We start from the raw sequence: 16242 nt of genomic DNA, 5'->3' as shown, positions 1-16242 counted from the left end.
TCCGTCACGTGAGTTTTGAAGGCAGCCCATGTCGGGAGGTCACGTTGGTGGTTTCGATGCCACACGCTGGCGACACCGCTCAAGTAAAATGACAGGTAGTTGAGCTTTGCTGCGTCGTCCCAGCGGTTTATCACGCTCACTCGTTCGTATTCAGCGAGCCAGTCTTTCACATCTTGCTCTTCTGCACCGCTGAAGATTGGGGGGGGTCGCGTTGAGGGAACGGGCCAGGGCAGAGCACGGTAGTCACCGTGGCACCGGGTTGTTGTTGCTGCATTGGTCCCCCTTCCGTCATTGTAGAGGCGGGCTCGAGTTTCCCGTTGCGTAGTTCCAGATTGGCTTACCCCGCACCTCCACCACTTGTTACGGGGGGTTTATTGAGGATTCTACGAGAGCTACGATCGTAGCAGCAGCGCGTAGGGCGTAGCCAGAGAGCGAATTGTCGGTCTGTGCCAGCCGATGGCGATGGGCCTTCATGCTTGCCGGTCTTCTTCCTCACACTCTAAATTGTAGTCCAGCTTACCTTACCTTCCACGCGTATCTGCCAGCCGCGGTAGGTCATCTCGGCTGTCAGCAAATCAGACAATATCATCAGCATAAAATAAACCTGGGAGCTGACGCTCAATCATCACGCCGGCCTTTTGCGTGACAGATTAAAACCAATGTTGCTACCTTCTAGCTCTTTTTCCATCCTCACAATGTACAGCACGAATAACAGCGGGGTCAAATGACGACCCTGCCTGAGCCCCTTACTAATAATGTCAACGTTCTCTGGTGATGACTGGTGCCGACGCCACCTTCAGGTTTCTGCGCTAACCGACAGTGATGTCGTAGGTTGGTGGGGTCTGCTATGGCGTGCCTAATTTATACGCCCAAAGCAGTGTTTTAAGGGAGCTATAGACATCACAGCAAGTTTAAGGATATTTTCATGAGCTGTTGGAGCGGAAATATGAAAAGCAATAATAGGACATGTTTACTAGCGAAAAAAAAGACGTGGACGAGAAGAAGGAATACAGGACAACGCGCAATACAGGACTAGCGTTATCCTGTATTCCTCCTTCTCGTCCACGTCTTTTTTTCGCTAGTAAACATGTGCTATTATTCACGTTACCAACTAGCCCAACTTTCCGCCTTAAATGAAAAGCAAATACGTTGACCTGAGTGAAGTCACATTCACATTCTGGTGGCGGGGTTTAAAAGTGGAGATTAAAAAAAGACCACACAGGTGGCCATAATCGAACGCCCTAAAGTGATTTATTGTTTGAATTTAGTGGCCGTTTAAACTAACAGACAGGCTGCATTCAGAAGTTTATTTTCAATGAGCTTCGAGAAATAACATAGCTGAGTGTTATTATGCGAGCCGGATATTGTGTATTGAATTCGCTCTGTGAAAATGAACAAAAGGAGAGTGACGAAACGAATAGCACACGCGAATGACGCATAAGCTTTTGTGGGCTCTGTTGTTTATGCGACTATCATTTTATAATTTTCTCAGCTCATTTAAAGAATAATACCATTATATCGAAAATTTCAACGGTCACAATGGCTTAGTAAGTCAGCGAGCAGCTCTTATAAATATAGAGAGTGAAGGAGACCATTCTTCTTTGTAGGACGCGAAGTGTATTGCTTCCTATTGTGATAAACGCTGTGTGGCTTCGGGGATCTATAGGAGGCAGCACGGAAGCTTTATAGAAACTAATGGCACACTCGGCTGGTCACTTTGGAGCGCTCCAGAGCACTCTGGCGACGCGCGTCATATTTGGCTGCCCGAAATAGAGCGCTCCGCGTACATTTGTCTGAAGCTCCTTCGGAGCACCATGCTCCAGTAGGGAGCCCTCCGAGGCGCTCCCACTGCAACGTCGAAGCGCGGCCGAAATCTGATCGCGTGAGTGCTGCAGCTTTTGTTCAGGCGTGATGTCCGCCGCCACTCTATGCGCCTGCGCGCCCTGTCCGTTTGCAACGGAAGATGCGCGCGTAATCTTCCTGCCTCCCATTGCTGGCGTTCGGCTCGAACACCCTTTCTGTCTCTTTTAGATAGAGAGCGGGCTCCGAATTGTTGCGATCCGAGTGAGAGCGCGGTGGCTCCCAGCCCAATGTACTCAAAAAAAGAAACACGCAGGAATGTAAGAATATGGCGGGGCAACATTTAGTCGCGATTTTGTTGCACATTTTTAGGACTGCGGCCACTCATCGTTCATGAACGGCATCGTTTCCGGTCGCAACAGGAGAATTAAAAGAGGCCGCATTATGAGTGAGACTTGGTTTTGAAACGCAAGCTTTGTCTGTTGTCGCTGTGTCAAACGAGAGGGAGACAAAAAAAATTGGGGGACGCTTAAGCTTCGCCTTTAAGAGTTGAACGCGATAGCGATATCCTGCCCCTAGCGCGCACACGAACACTACGAGTGTTTAACAGAATGCGCGCACTAAGGTGTGTGCCTTATGTAATGGGTAGCATACTTTAAACCAGGAGCAATTATGCGCGAGAAACTTTTTCGATGTTGCGAAGCACCCACTACGTGGTGTTAAGGGAATACGCGCAGTAATGTGTGTGCCTTTTGTAATGGGTGGCTGTCTTTAAACCACTAAGTCGTTATGATATTGACATGGTGTGGTGTGGCCAATCCCCCTCGTGGATATGAGCCAGTCTCCTTAAGGCAAACAAACAAACAAACAAACAAACAAACAAACAAACAAACAAACAAACAAACAAACAAACAAACAAACAAACAAACAAACAAACAAACAAACAAACAAACAGACAGACATGGTGTGACGCCCGATGGCAATGTACGCTTGTACCACGCAATATTACTGCGATAATATATGTCGTACTGTGACACCTGTATACAGGACGCGTATTTTTGGGAAGCATGAAAGTTACTTTCAGTGCACCTCCAAGCAGAGGCGTAGCTGTGCCATCAATTCTCACACGATGCGTTATCTTATACCAACATCGCTTGATGAAGTGCCATATGATATGTTTTTCCTCATGGGTATGCATAGCCTATGGAAGACACGTATGCAGGACCGTAACGCAGAACCCACCATTTCTTCAAGCATGCACTTCATTCGCATGACTATTCAGCTAAAGGACATTTATGACGACCTGGACTTTAGACCGGACTGGTACCCCCTCTTGGTGAGGTGCTCGGCCTCACCACCTTTCCAGTATAACACGATGTGAAGAACTCTCACCGTTCTACAGCACGTTCTGTTAGCCATTGAGTGAGTAAGGTAAAAAGTTGGGCGAGTTGGTGTTGGTTCATGATATGTGTGCGCTTAGTAGCGCTTGAGCGCTTATTGTCGCTATGTGATTGTACTTTTGCTGGCTTTATTTGTGCTCTTATTGTGCACTGTGTGTGACAAATACCATGAAGGAAAAAAAAGAGGCGTGGCTGTGTGGCACGCCACTGTAGCACTTTATTCACAGTAAGCAGAATACAGAGCTCACTGCAGGGGCAAGGGCTAAAGCCAAGGCAGCTGGACAAAGGCCCCTGTCCCTCCGCAGTTCGTGACAGTGCCTAAACTTCGACATAAACACAGCCAAAAAATATATACATATTCAATGCATTGGTTTTAGAAAAATGGACAACAAGCAACTCGCAAGTGTACACATGAAAATTCACACACAAACAAAAGAAGAAGTTTACATAACACATTTCAAGAATTAGAGGTCGCTCTCGTAGAAATACACAGCCAAACGAAATCGATCAAAAACTTCAAAACTGAGAGACGCAAAATGCATGTAGATGCACCTAATTACACTGTGCATTACTGTAATCAAAATACAAACTTATGAACAATTTAAGCATTAGCGGAGGCATGAAACTCCACTAAGTAGTTTTAATAATGCATACCGGTGGAAATAATAAGCTCTTTATTTCTTTCTTAAAGCCGCTCTACTAGCCCTAAAGTTCAATTGACCTTCAAGGGTATTTAAAACATGAGGTACCTGGTACGCAACACTTTGTTTTCTATACTTGGTTCTTGTTGTAGGAACTGGTTTCTTTTTGTTCTCGCAAACGGTGGTGTGGTCTTTCGGTACAACTTTCTTCATATAGCTTATTCTTTTGAATCAACTGAAGCAATTTAAAATGATATAACTGATCCATTCTGAGTATGCAATGTTTAATGAATAGCGGAGCAATGCGCAAGTATTGTAGGTTTCCTCTGTATTTTTCGAAACAGCGCAATATTTTCTTTTGTATAGTTATTAGCTTATGGCCCTTGCGATGTCGTTCCCTAGACTAACATCCCATAGGTTACTTTAGAATGGAAGAATGCATAGTAAATACTTATTTTTAACCTCAATGGGATAAGTGCATTGTTCTGAAAAAACAACCAACTACTGGCGCTAATGCGGAAATCAGATGACTCACACGTGTGTTCCAGTTTAATTCCTCCTGAAACCACACACAAGAAACTTTTGTTCCCTAACGTGTGCGATGCAATTTCCTTCAGATTTTACAGGTATATTGCTGATAGGTTTGTTTATAGGTCGGAATATCATATAGGTTGTTTTGCAGCGAAAGCTTTTATGAGGTCGCAACAAGGGCCGTTTTTGGCGCCGTAGTTGTCGGCCGCCGCCGGTGTCAGTAACCACTATCGCTCTAAATAAAGAAAAATAAATAAAGAAAATATCCGGGGTGGAACGAGGTTCGACCCTGCACCCTCTGCGTGGGAACCCAGTGTTCTACCTCAGTGCCATGTCTTTTTTTTTCTCTTTAATGCATGGGAATAATGCCATCAAATCTCGCCATCTATTACAACATAATTCATCGCTTTAGAATTACACTCACATGCACATATGCACAGAACACTCAATTTCACATAGTCCAAGGAATCTTCAAAAGTCCGGTAAACAAACACAAGCGTCCAGAAGTGCAAGCCACTCCGGAACCGGATCAAAAGTCTCAGCAACACTACGCACGTTAGCTGCTTCTTCGCGGAAGACAGACCTTGTCGAGCGAGGTGGCTCAGCGTGTCTGTCAATCATGCGGCTTCTTCATAGCGAATATAGACCTAACAGCATGATTAAATCATATGGTTCACTATTGTTGGTGCTCTTTTTGAACGGGAGGAACCTAACACCATGCGATGTAATTGGAAATTCTTTTCTGAGGGTTCTCTTAAGAATGTCCCAGAAATGAAATGCATCACGGCAATGAATAAAACAATGCTCGATTGTTTCAGGCTCGTTGCATAGCCTGCAATTTACAGACCAGGGCACGTATATCCCTTTTGCATGAAGCCATGTCTTTACGGGTAAAGTGGATGTGTGCATCTTAAAGAAAAAGAAAAACGTTTTCACAGCTGGCGATATACACATTTTACGTACACGGCAGAATACGTCATGACCAGATTTAGATAAATATTGCTGTCGGTAAACAGGTTCGGGGAAAAGGGTGTCTACAAGTGCAGCGGTTAGCGTCTTTCTGTCCACGTTGTACCAGTACTCTAGCGTGAATCTGGCTTTCAAAAAATGGACAGTGTCGACAATTTCTTTCAAGAAACCCCATAATTGCGATTCTTCCGGCACTCTTGTTGTGACAAAAAGAAAAGGGAGATGGTGAGAAAGGCGGTTCCGTATAACAGCCAGAAGAAACGGGTGGCAGACATCCTTAAGGTAAAAAAATCGCATCACCAGTTGTCGCACAAACATGTCGGTGCTTCAAATTCCATTGCAAAATGACCCTTTACCAGCTTGATGTCGGGAAGGAACTACATTAACATATGTAATGTAGTGTGGTGGAAGAGTAAAATAACAACCAGGAGTCACACAACGCGAATTCTTTAACCAGGCGTCACACAATGTGAATTGCGCAACGAGAGCGTTGTTGAATGCTTCCAACCCATTACATGGGGATCTGCCATTAATTCTTCATCGTCATCAGCCACAGCATCAACAAAGTGAACATAATGTCTTACAGGTATTTACCGGGTACCACGATTCTCCGCAGAATGACGAAAAATTGCATAGTGGCTGCTTCCCTCCTTCACAAAAAAATATGATTTATAGCGTAGTGGGTTCCTCGCAGTGCACTTCTACTGGTTGCCAAGGAAGCCCATAAGGCTCTCATGATCCATTTTTTCAAGGTCTCAATAATGTTAATTCTGACTCTGTCAATATTTCTCTCGTATGTTATAAGCGCGGTGGGAGAGTTCAATAACGACCGGGCGTCACACAATGCGAATTACGTAACTAGTGGGTGTTCTAAAGCTTCCAACCAGTTACAAAGGGCTCAGCCATAAATCTTCATCGTCATCAACCGTCGCATCAACAAAGTGCACATGATGCCTTACAGATAGTAAATCGCTTCTCCGCAGAATGACGAATAATGTCGTGGTGGGTGCTTCCCAACTTCACAAAAATTATGATTTGTGGCGTTATGGGTAAGTTGCTAGTGTACTTTTATTAATAGCCAGAAGAGAGTTCATAACGGGCTCTAGAAATGCCACTCTTCCAGCTTTCGTTGTGACTGTGCTGCGCTATCCACGCAGGCCTGCCGTTTTTGTTCGCATTCAAGCGCAGTTCATTTTGCCTTGACCAAGTTGAAAGATGGCTTAGATAATTATTTACACTGACCTCAAGCAATATCAAATTGCCTGATGAAAAGAAAATATTCGTATCGTCAGCGCACATACGCACATGCAATCCAGCGGCCGCAATGTGACTCAAAGTAGGCGCAGCGGCCATCGCTCTATAAAGTAGTTCGGGAATTACGCAAGGCAGAGACTGCGGGTTTTTGTGGTCGTTAAGCACTTGTCAAAATTCATACAAGGCAACCTGTTTCGATATGTAATGTCAGTCCGTCGGTCGGTCGGTCGGCCGGTCGGTCGGTCACCTCACCTCACCTCAAAATGTAGTCATTCCGAGTTCCGAAACATTGGTTCAGTCGACTGTAAAGCCTTAGCACGCACTGTGATAACCAAGCATATTATTTATTTCAAGAGCAAGAAAAAAAGTAGAGGACTGCACGGGCTCGGTCCTAGAGCACTGCACGGCCGTGAATTTCGGCAAGGGCCCGTTTTCGCTCACCCGCCCGAACTCAGCCCGATGACCTAAACTGAGATCCGTCCCGGCCCGAAACCAAGAAAAAATTTAACCTACCCGGCCCGACCGCAGATCGGGCCCGACAGGGGCCCGAACCAATATTGCAGGTGGTGTTGCCCGAGCATGAAAGCGAAGGCGGGGCGTTTTAAGTATAAAATACTTAAGTTTTTACGACGCATGCTTCGCTAACAATTATAATTTAACCTACAGTAATTCGCTCTACAAAGTGATTCAGGGTGGAGATGGCTGAGTGGACATTTCCGGGTATCATTGTTTGTTCGGCAGCGACATACTGTACCTATTTTTTTCTGCAAATACAGACGGAAGTTGTCCAGAGCGCTTTGTAGCAGATACTGCAGCGAGGAAAGTGATGTGCAGCATGACCCATTAGGGAGCCCAATAAAAATAGAGGAGACAAAGACGCTCTGTTCCCTGTCTGTTTTTGTTGCGATCTCTATGAATATATTAGGCACGCACTATGAACAAATCCAACCCTACACACGTCTAGATTTGTATCACCAGTCTTCAGCGTAGTATCACCTTGCCACAACAAGAGAAACGGACGAATAAAGCCAAATTTTTTACCTTTGCTGTAAATACACTAACACAGAAAAAAATTGCAACGAACCCCGTGCACCACGTGTACTGTTCAAAATATGTTTGGACCGCCGGAAGTTTGTGTTTGGGGTACCATTATTTGCATGTATTACACCACTGCTAGTAGTCAGTCCAATTGTTTCTTTTTTTCAATATTTCACAGTTTATTTTGTCATTGCGAAAGAACGGAAGTTATCGAGATATTCCGGCTTTAAGCATGCCCTACGCTATTGCATCTCATATCCTGCCGCCCTGAAGGTTCTCTGCTGGCGCTAGCCGCAGGGGCGCACAAAATCTGCCTTGCGAGTTGTGAACGCGTCAGCACTCGTTGTTCTTCCATCACTAGACCAAGTTCGGTATGTTTTCGTCGACTTCTACAGAATGAACATAGCTGTCCATTCGCTTCTCTCGTTTGCGAACGTCGTGCCACTCTTCAATATCACCTAGAAAACTCTCTTTGTGGGCTTCTCGTTGAATGTTTCACTTATGCGCAGCTTCTGCCGTGATCTTTTTTCTCCCCCTATTTTAAATGTGTATGCCTACTTAACGACGTTATAAAGGTAGAATTTGGCCATTGGACTACGCGGGTAGAACTGGCAGGAGGGTAACGAAGAGATTTCGATCTTAACAAAAAGTCACAATTTCGGCGCAACGGCGAAGCAATGAATGCGACAGCAACAAATTGGAATGTAACGCGACGAACGAAAAGCAGCTCGAAATTTTCAGAGCGTCGGTCAAGCGCAAAGGGCGCACGAAAAGAACACACGCAGAATGAGCGCGAGGTAACAACTGTCAAGGTTGTTACTTCTTTCTGTTTCAATAGGGCGCTTTTTTCGCAAACGCGGCCGCTGCAGTGAGCGAAGTGACCTCCGTACGCTCTGTAACTTCAGCGCGGATATCGCGGGGAAAGCACAAGACGTATAACTCCCCCCCACCTTCCCCCGAGATAAGCGCGCACGCAGGCGACCACGCTCTGTAGGCAGAAGTGCACCGGAGGTGCGCGCGCATCGCAGCGAGCGGGGCGACGAACTCTAAAGCGCGCTCCTCGCACCAGCTCGCTGGTGACCAAGAAAGCATGCTGAAGTAAATGGTGTATATAATAGCTCGCCGTTAGCATGCTGAAAGACGTACTTCTCGTGGCCTAGCCGGCTAACGCCGCGCGCTGCGAAGCGAGAGGTCGCGCGTTCGATTCCGCGCTTCGGAAAAAAATTCTGAATAATTTTTCTTTGTGGCCTTTGTGTGCCCTTTTGGAAATGTGTCCACCATCTGGAATGGTGGAATCCACCATCCATCATTATGGTGGATTATGGTGCTGGAAGATGGTGGCATATGGTGTATACTGGATGCTGGAGAATCACGTATCGTAAAACGGCTCTACAGCGTCAGGACCATCGTGCCTAGCTGTCACACATGCATTAGTACAAAAAAAAAAAAAAACAGCCGTATGCAAAAAAAGAAACTCCCGGCAGTAGGAGTCGAACGTGCGACCTTCGCATCCTGAGCCGAGTACTCTACCACTACGCCACTCTGACTTTTTTTTCTTTATTGTACGCCACTCTGACATATGGTTTCCACATTGTAGAATGGTTAGTCAACATACGAATACACCGTTTGGCCTCGGCTATGTATGTCTCGTCTCGTACTCGAGACGGACGCGATCTTCGCCTCCTACTAAAATTTGTATGGTTATTAAACGCAAAGAAACTGCTGCTGGTAAAGAATGGCATGTCGATAATGGCATCAGCGCTAACTCTTTTACAATTCACAACCTAACTCCCCCCAAAAAAAGAACGTCATGTTGACCGAGAAGGGGGTGTAATTTACTGGCTGTTGCTGCCAAGTTTAATAGCCGTTTCTCGCTTTTTCGAAAGGACGACATGTGCAGAGCCTTTATGTCGATTCTAATCTCATTCCATAAGTACGCGCGTACAATTGATTGAATATTGTGATGTTTTTTCGCGCAGCACAGCGCGGCCGAGCCAGCGCACATATCTGACGCTGTATCATTAGCTACAACTACATAACAGTGGGGCCAAAAACAGAGTGCGCGGGCAAAATATGCCATGATATTGGCTCAGTACGGCGTACGAATTGACAAGCCTCTGTTCTCGCATACGAGTCAGAGAAGTGCCGGCGAGTGCGACCGGCGGCGGTTGGTGACCGGAGGTGTTTGCTGGAAGCGCGTCGCATTGATGCTCATCTCTTCTTTTGCGGAAACCGTACACAAGAAAAAAAATTGGGCCGCGTAATCTGCGTGCTTCGCTGCAAATGTCGTGTAAAGACGATAGAAGAGGCGCTGTGTGAGATATGGACGCCATCTGGCAATAGTTCAGGGAAACATGAGTGCTGTGTTGCGTGCTGGTAGTCCCTGCGCAGCAGCAGGCGAAGACCGGCGGTGACCAACGCGACCGGCGGGACGCCAGCCAGCCCGAAAACGCGGTTTTGGCGCGAAAGCGCTGAAGCAGAGAAACGTCCGCACTCAACGAGTACTCTCCACACACTCTTTTATTTACACGTCGCCTGGGTAAAACAGGAACGCCAGAGCGGCAGCCCACAACCGGCAGCCTGAAGGCCGGCCCACAACGCTGCTTTTTCATTTTTTAAATATTTTTTTTTCACCTTCTTGGCCTTCTCAAAACTAAAGCTTTTTCAACACCACCCATGGCATTCGTACAGTGCAATCAGAACCGAAACCGAACAACAACAATGAGACGTGCGAAGGGCACGGAGGAAGGCAAATTTCAGCGCAGTCGCATTTTCAGCTTGTTGAAAACAGCGCTCACTAGACGACGACGAAGTAAAGAGGCACAGGACAGGCCCTGCCTGGTTGGCCTTCTTTTTACTTCGTCGTCGTCTTAGTGAGCGCTGTTTCAACAAAGATGAACGCATACCAACTCGCTCAAGCTTCCATTCTTATGCATTTTCAGCGCAGCTTACGAAACTAGGGTCCTTAAAATTACTATGTATGCATTTTCTATTAAAGGAACACGCCACCTAATACTTACCTAGTGATGTTGCGCCTCAGATATGCATGATATTTACTTTTTGATCGACAACGTTCACAGGTATGAACAAGCCATACCAGTTCAAGACGGCTGCCCTTGGGCAAGTGGTTCAACTTTGCCGAGTGGCTGAATCGAGGGACGTGCCGACAAACAGAAAGACAGACCCAAAATTTCTGCCTTTAAGTTCCCAGAAAGACTATCGTCTTTAAAATGCTTCACTTAGGTTAGCCGATGCCACAGCTGTGCTGTAAAGCCGATTCGTACTCACCGAAATCGTGTATCCTGAAACCCCGAAGCGCCGATGACACGTACATGAACTCGGTCGGTACGCTATGCCTAACCTTTGATGGAAATCATGGTGGTAGAATATAATGGTGGAAGTCATACTTGGTGGGGCTTATAATCGACGCAGGCGGAGAGAAAATTGGTGCATTTTAGCTTCGCGTGCACTTCACTGTTACCTTAAAAGTGCCGCTCGAGGTAAGTGAGTGTGCAAGAATTGCCAGAGTTGCGTTTCTAGCGTGGAGGTATCAAGCGGCGGCTGTTTTCTGGTCTGCCCGCTGGAAGGGGCAATTGCGCAGCCAGAGCTCACTTACTTCTCCACAACTGCGCGGCGATGTGACACAGTTAGTAGTTACTGTCGCTGTTGACACCGACACCCCTCTAGACTTGCAAATATCACAATACAGGAACACATCGCGGATGTAAACCTGAAAAGTACGTGCGTAAAACCTAAACGTTACGGCTGCTGTGCACCACAAAACTTGAGGGTGTTATTGACGCCGCACGAATAAAAAAGAGCGTGCTAGAAAGCGTAATGATCGGCGTTGACATCTTTGAACTGTAAACATATTTTTCTGCACATTCAACAGGAAAACATTAGAAATGACAGGGATTTCACATAATGTCACGTGCACTTCCATCGTGCCACCACCATACCCCATCATCCAGCTTGTTCACTAAGCCATCCACCAAAACATATTTTCATCGCCACCATCAGCCAGCATTTTCCACTTAACACCAAAAGACGCTTTCCACCACCACCACCATCTGCCACCATTTTTTTTCACTCTTGCCATCATCAGCCATTATGACCACCACAGCTTCCACCACATCCACTATTCGTTCCACCTTGTCCACTAATGTTTCCACCATGTCCACCAAGATTTCCAGCATCCACCAACCCACGATATTTTCACTAGGGTGTATATATATATACGCGACATGACGGCGCCTGACGACGGCAAAAACCAGCCGAGAGTGTCCATAATTGCTATCGCAATAAAATATTTCTGGCGTGACAGAACGAGAAAGTAAATGACGAGAAGACAGAACAGGGCGCGGGTATTCTGTCTTCTCTCATTTTTCTTCCACTCAGTCAGTCCCGCCACAAATATTTCGTTAAGCTATGTACCAACTCGCCAAAGTTGCACTCTGCTAAAGCAGATTTCGACTTATTCGCGGAGTTCGTTCCAGTTGGTGATAAAGGGCACGAATAGCTTATCGACGCTTACTCAGTGGGTGCATGTGGTTCGAGATAAGGCGACATGTCCCGGCACGGCATTCGTAATTCTCTTTTTTTTCAGGCCACATCAAGCGAATATACTTTGGCCACTTCTATACGATTCGTGCACATCGTTATAGATGTTGCTGTTGCTGCAGTATCATCTCAGGTAGCAGATATGGCCAACAAACATCGATCCTAGGAACAGACAGGATAAAACAGATTCTAAACGAATTTAGGCGTTTCATCAAGAACGCCACAGGAAGGATAAACGGATAAAACGCTGAAGAAGACGTGATTTAATCCCTTCTGTGCTGCCTGGGACGCAGCTCTCGTACGATATAGCGGAATACGACGAAAGCTCACACGTTCAACGTGGGCTGTGCATGTCCATATCGTGTTACAGGACCACTGGGAGCAGTGGCGAAGCCACGGTAAAACAATTGCATCTGTAGAGTGGTTCACTGTAACGACACTCCATGCAGACCTTTCGTTTTAGTGGAAAGATGGTGCTTCCAAGGAAGGTTCCCCGCTCTAGAGCTCTGTGATCGCTCTTGCGGCAGTACGTAATAGGTACAAATTCATTATATTACAGATAGCACTGCGGTTACAAAATAACATTTGGGATATGAAATAACGAGTGCAAATTAAGCGCAGAATAGTGAGATGTTAGCTATGTAAGCGTCCGGTCTATTTACATTTAGCTCACCCGCTTCAGATAAATCAAGTGGCCACATATGCAAGCAATTTTGCGCATTAGAGTTCTTGACCTCATGCTAACCTGATCTGACTGCCGGTTACGCTGGTGTTACGCACCTCGCACTAACAAAGCACTTCTTCCTTTTCACTCTAAACTGGTAAACAGAGGCAGTACCGGTACCTATGTTCTTCAATAACGCTTTAAAGAAGTCTTGCCGTCACTTGATGAGACAGTTTTTCGCAGCAGATGTCACGCCGAAAACAAGCCGGCTATCGAGATCACGTATTGTTCTCAGTAGCAGAAAAGCAGCTCAAGAAAACCCGAGCATGATGGAGCGAATCTGACCCTCAAGACCGCGCTACTCCTGACTACAGATACACAGCAGTTCTCCCCTGTATCCATTAACTGTCTCATAATATCAAGAAAGTGACCCTACGGGCAAAGTATAAGGGTGGTATCTTCCGTGCCCCATTAGCTAGGGTGCCTCTGTTTGAAAACAATTCCTTCTAGGACAGAAAAGAAACAGAGTGTGGAATCAACCACAAGCGCAATTTCATAGAATGCAAGGCATTCGTGCCACGTTGGACAGACCGGTGGGTGTGTAAATGACCAGCAGGTGTGAGAGCACGGCAACAGAAAGACTATGAAGCTGCCACCGGACGGTTTCCTCACCCTTCTGTTCGTATGGGAAGTAGCGCACTTTTGAGAGGGATAAGAAGGACACGACACTTGTCCCCTTTGTCCAGTCAAAAGTGCGCTCCTTCACCACACGGTGTAATAATCAGTCACCAACTAGCCCAGCTCTCAACCCTATTTAACAGGACTACCATTTTGGGTCGACATAAGAACGACATTACCCGCCGAGAAGCTGAGCATATCGATGTTCTTGGTGATAAGTGCGTTAGCAAGCCATAGGCATCATTGTCGACTAAAGAGTAAGGTTTCCTGCGAAAACGCTGACAATCCGTTTCTCTGTGGTTATCATTTGTTATGATGCGGTTATATAGGTGACTTCCTCGCGCATGTATTTTGTTAGCACCACGCCATCCTGGTTCACTTTCGCATTTGCGGTGTTTATCGGGTGGTCGGGTCTGGAAAAAAAAGTAAACATAACTGTTGCTAGTATCGCTGCGTATATGTCTTCTTCGTGCCTTAATCCTTTTCTCCCTGTGTGGAGTTCGCGCTGCAACCAAGTGCTCTAATGATCAGTCAACAAGCGCACTTTGCGACTCTCGTTAATAATGAAGGCTTAACATAAGCCAGCACTGTGCTTTGAAAGGTCCCTTGAGAGGTTTTTAACGATTAGTGTAAGGGATAAGGCAGAGTTATCATATAATTCGCACAGTAGTTGAAGCGAACCCCCTTATGTCAAAGCGGTGTTCTGCAATCATACCAGTCGTGAAAGTCCGTTTCGAAACCCGGAATTGCCCATGGACGAATTTGCGGAGAACAGCAAACCGACGCACCGCCTGCAGCGACGACAGACAACGCACCTCATCGCCACAATCTATTCAGTCTCCGCTGTGATTGCGTGAGTTGCCGCGGCAATAATTAGGTGAAGTGCTTTTAAGAAAGCTTGAATAGTTTTGTGGCCGCAGTGGCGTCTGCGAAATTATAAGCGACAAGCGTAAACACACTGCTCGCTTCTCATCGACCAGTGTGTCGCAATACTCTGACAGAAAAAGCATTTTGTATTTTTTTCAGAAAACCGGTACTTCCTCACACGTTACTGTAGAACGGCACTGTTTCGTGACCATATAAGGTCATACTCTTATGAAACACTTACGTGTCGCAGTAATAGCGGCACGTTTACGAAGCAATCGGGCGCGAATGTATAGATGTGTAGCTATATTGACATGTCAGGGCTGCGCGGAGTAGTTTCAAAAGCAACATTACTGCTGGATCTTAAGTTATATTTCAATGTACTAGGTAACAATCAGATTCCAATGCAGAGACACGGACTAGTTGGAACATGTTTTACACAGCTTGAGGAGTCAGGTTTGGATACGTTGCTTGTAATGGTTAGTACACGTGAAGGAGCTGTGAAATTGCCGCCACAAATGCAGAAATGAGTGAGCCTTAGTAATTGGCACGCATAGCGATTTCCGACTATGTACTGTGGAATGCTGGCATCGTCAAATAGTTCATTGCTTTTCCTTCAGTGTCATACGCCTGTGAGATACGCCTTGCTGTGTGCTGAGATCGTACGAAAGGACGTCTGGTACAGTGGGCTGTTAAATGAGCGTTACCTATTTCTCTGATCGTTCGCCGGTTACTCTCGCCAGTGGTCGCAGGGTCGGTGATAGGTTCCTCTGCGCGTCTTGAGGGTACCAAAATACAAGCATAGCAAATTTCACAATCCTCGGGAGATCGCATACACAGTTCAGACGGATGAACCTGTTACGATCTTTATATATAACAAAGACGTCAGAAATGTACAGATAACAATGCACTGTTTCTAAAGCTCCTTGCAAATCAACAGTGGCATATTTATCATCTCACACAACAATATTATTTGACGAATGTCGGCATCCCCTAATTAAGTACCCCATCAGATTATTTTACACTGAATATTTACTTGACCGGCTACAAGTCGAGGCGCAACGTTTCTTCTCTCTCTTTTTAGCAATACGTCTTCTGCAAAAGGCACGCAAATGTGGCAATGTATCCATTACAAATATGATTCAACTCACGGTGGCCCCTGCCACCTATTGTGCACAAAATAACGCTTCTTCTCCTCAGTAAAAAGTGCTCTTAGTATGACTTAGTGTGCTATCCAAATACGAGTTTGTGAGAAGTTTTTCTGAAATTTGCTGAATCGATTTTTATGGACAAATGGGCGCCATGTAGGAGTGTTGGCAACTTCTTGTCGTAGAGAGTCACGACGTCAATCAGTGATAATAATCACGGCATTGTGATAAAGACATGTTCAAAATTTTCTTTTGATGCACTAGGCTTTCTTGTGCAGTTTGTTTTTACTCTTTAAAAATACTGAAGTTTATCCTGGCTCTTTGGTGTCCGCGATCATAACGTGAAAAGACAAAAGGATCCCAAGCTTTCCTAAAATAAAAGTAGTATAAGATGACAAATGTTTTGATTCTTCACAAAAACAGCTCTGGCGCATCTAGACAGCTTACGACACACGTAAGAATATTCAGAACCTTCACGGTAAAAGCGGTCCACTGCGCAGTCCTTGGGGTGCCGTCCAAGGAAATAGAGCCAAGTGATAGCGTGCCGTGTGGTATCGCGTGTGGTGCGACATCAGCTGTAGAGCTACGATATTTAAATCCCGAACGCGGGCGAACTTTTCGAAGCCGCAATATTCCGGTTAATCTCTTTTAAATATGCTCGACCACTCGAACTGCATCCGACCATCATCGTTTCT

At 45.9% G+C, this 16242-nt stretch overlaps 1 protein-coding gene and 1 pseudogene across 4 annotated transcripts in view; both read right to left on the bottom strand.

Moving 5' to 3' along the window:
• Positions 1 to 16242, bottom strand: part of LOC119395653 (solute carrier family 41 member 3) — a 488970-nt gene that overhangs the window by 471526 nt on the left and 1202 nt on the right. The window lies entirely within an intron of this gene.
• On the bottom strand, positions 4844 to 5326 carry LOC119395654 (uncharacterized; annotated as a pseudogene).

Source organism: Rhipicephalus sanguineus, chromosome 6, assembly GCF_013339695.2.
Source record: "Rhipicephalus sanguineus isolate Rsan-2018 chromosome 6, BIME_Rsan_1.4, whole genome shotgun sequence".
Taxonomy (NCBI): Eukaryota; Metazoa; Arthropoda; class Arachnida; order Ixodida; family Ixodidae; genus Rhipicephalus; species Rhipicephalus sanguineus.
Note: the sequence above shows the minus strand (reverse complement) of the source record. Positions and strands in the feature narration are given on the sequence as shown.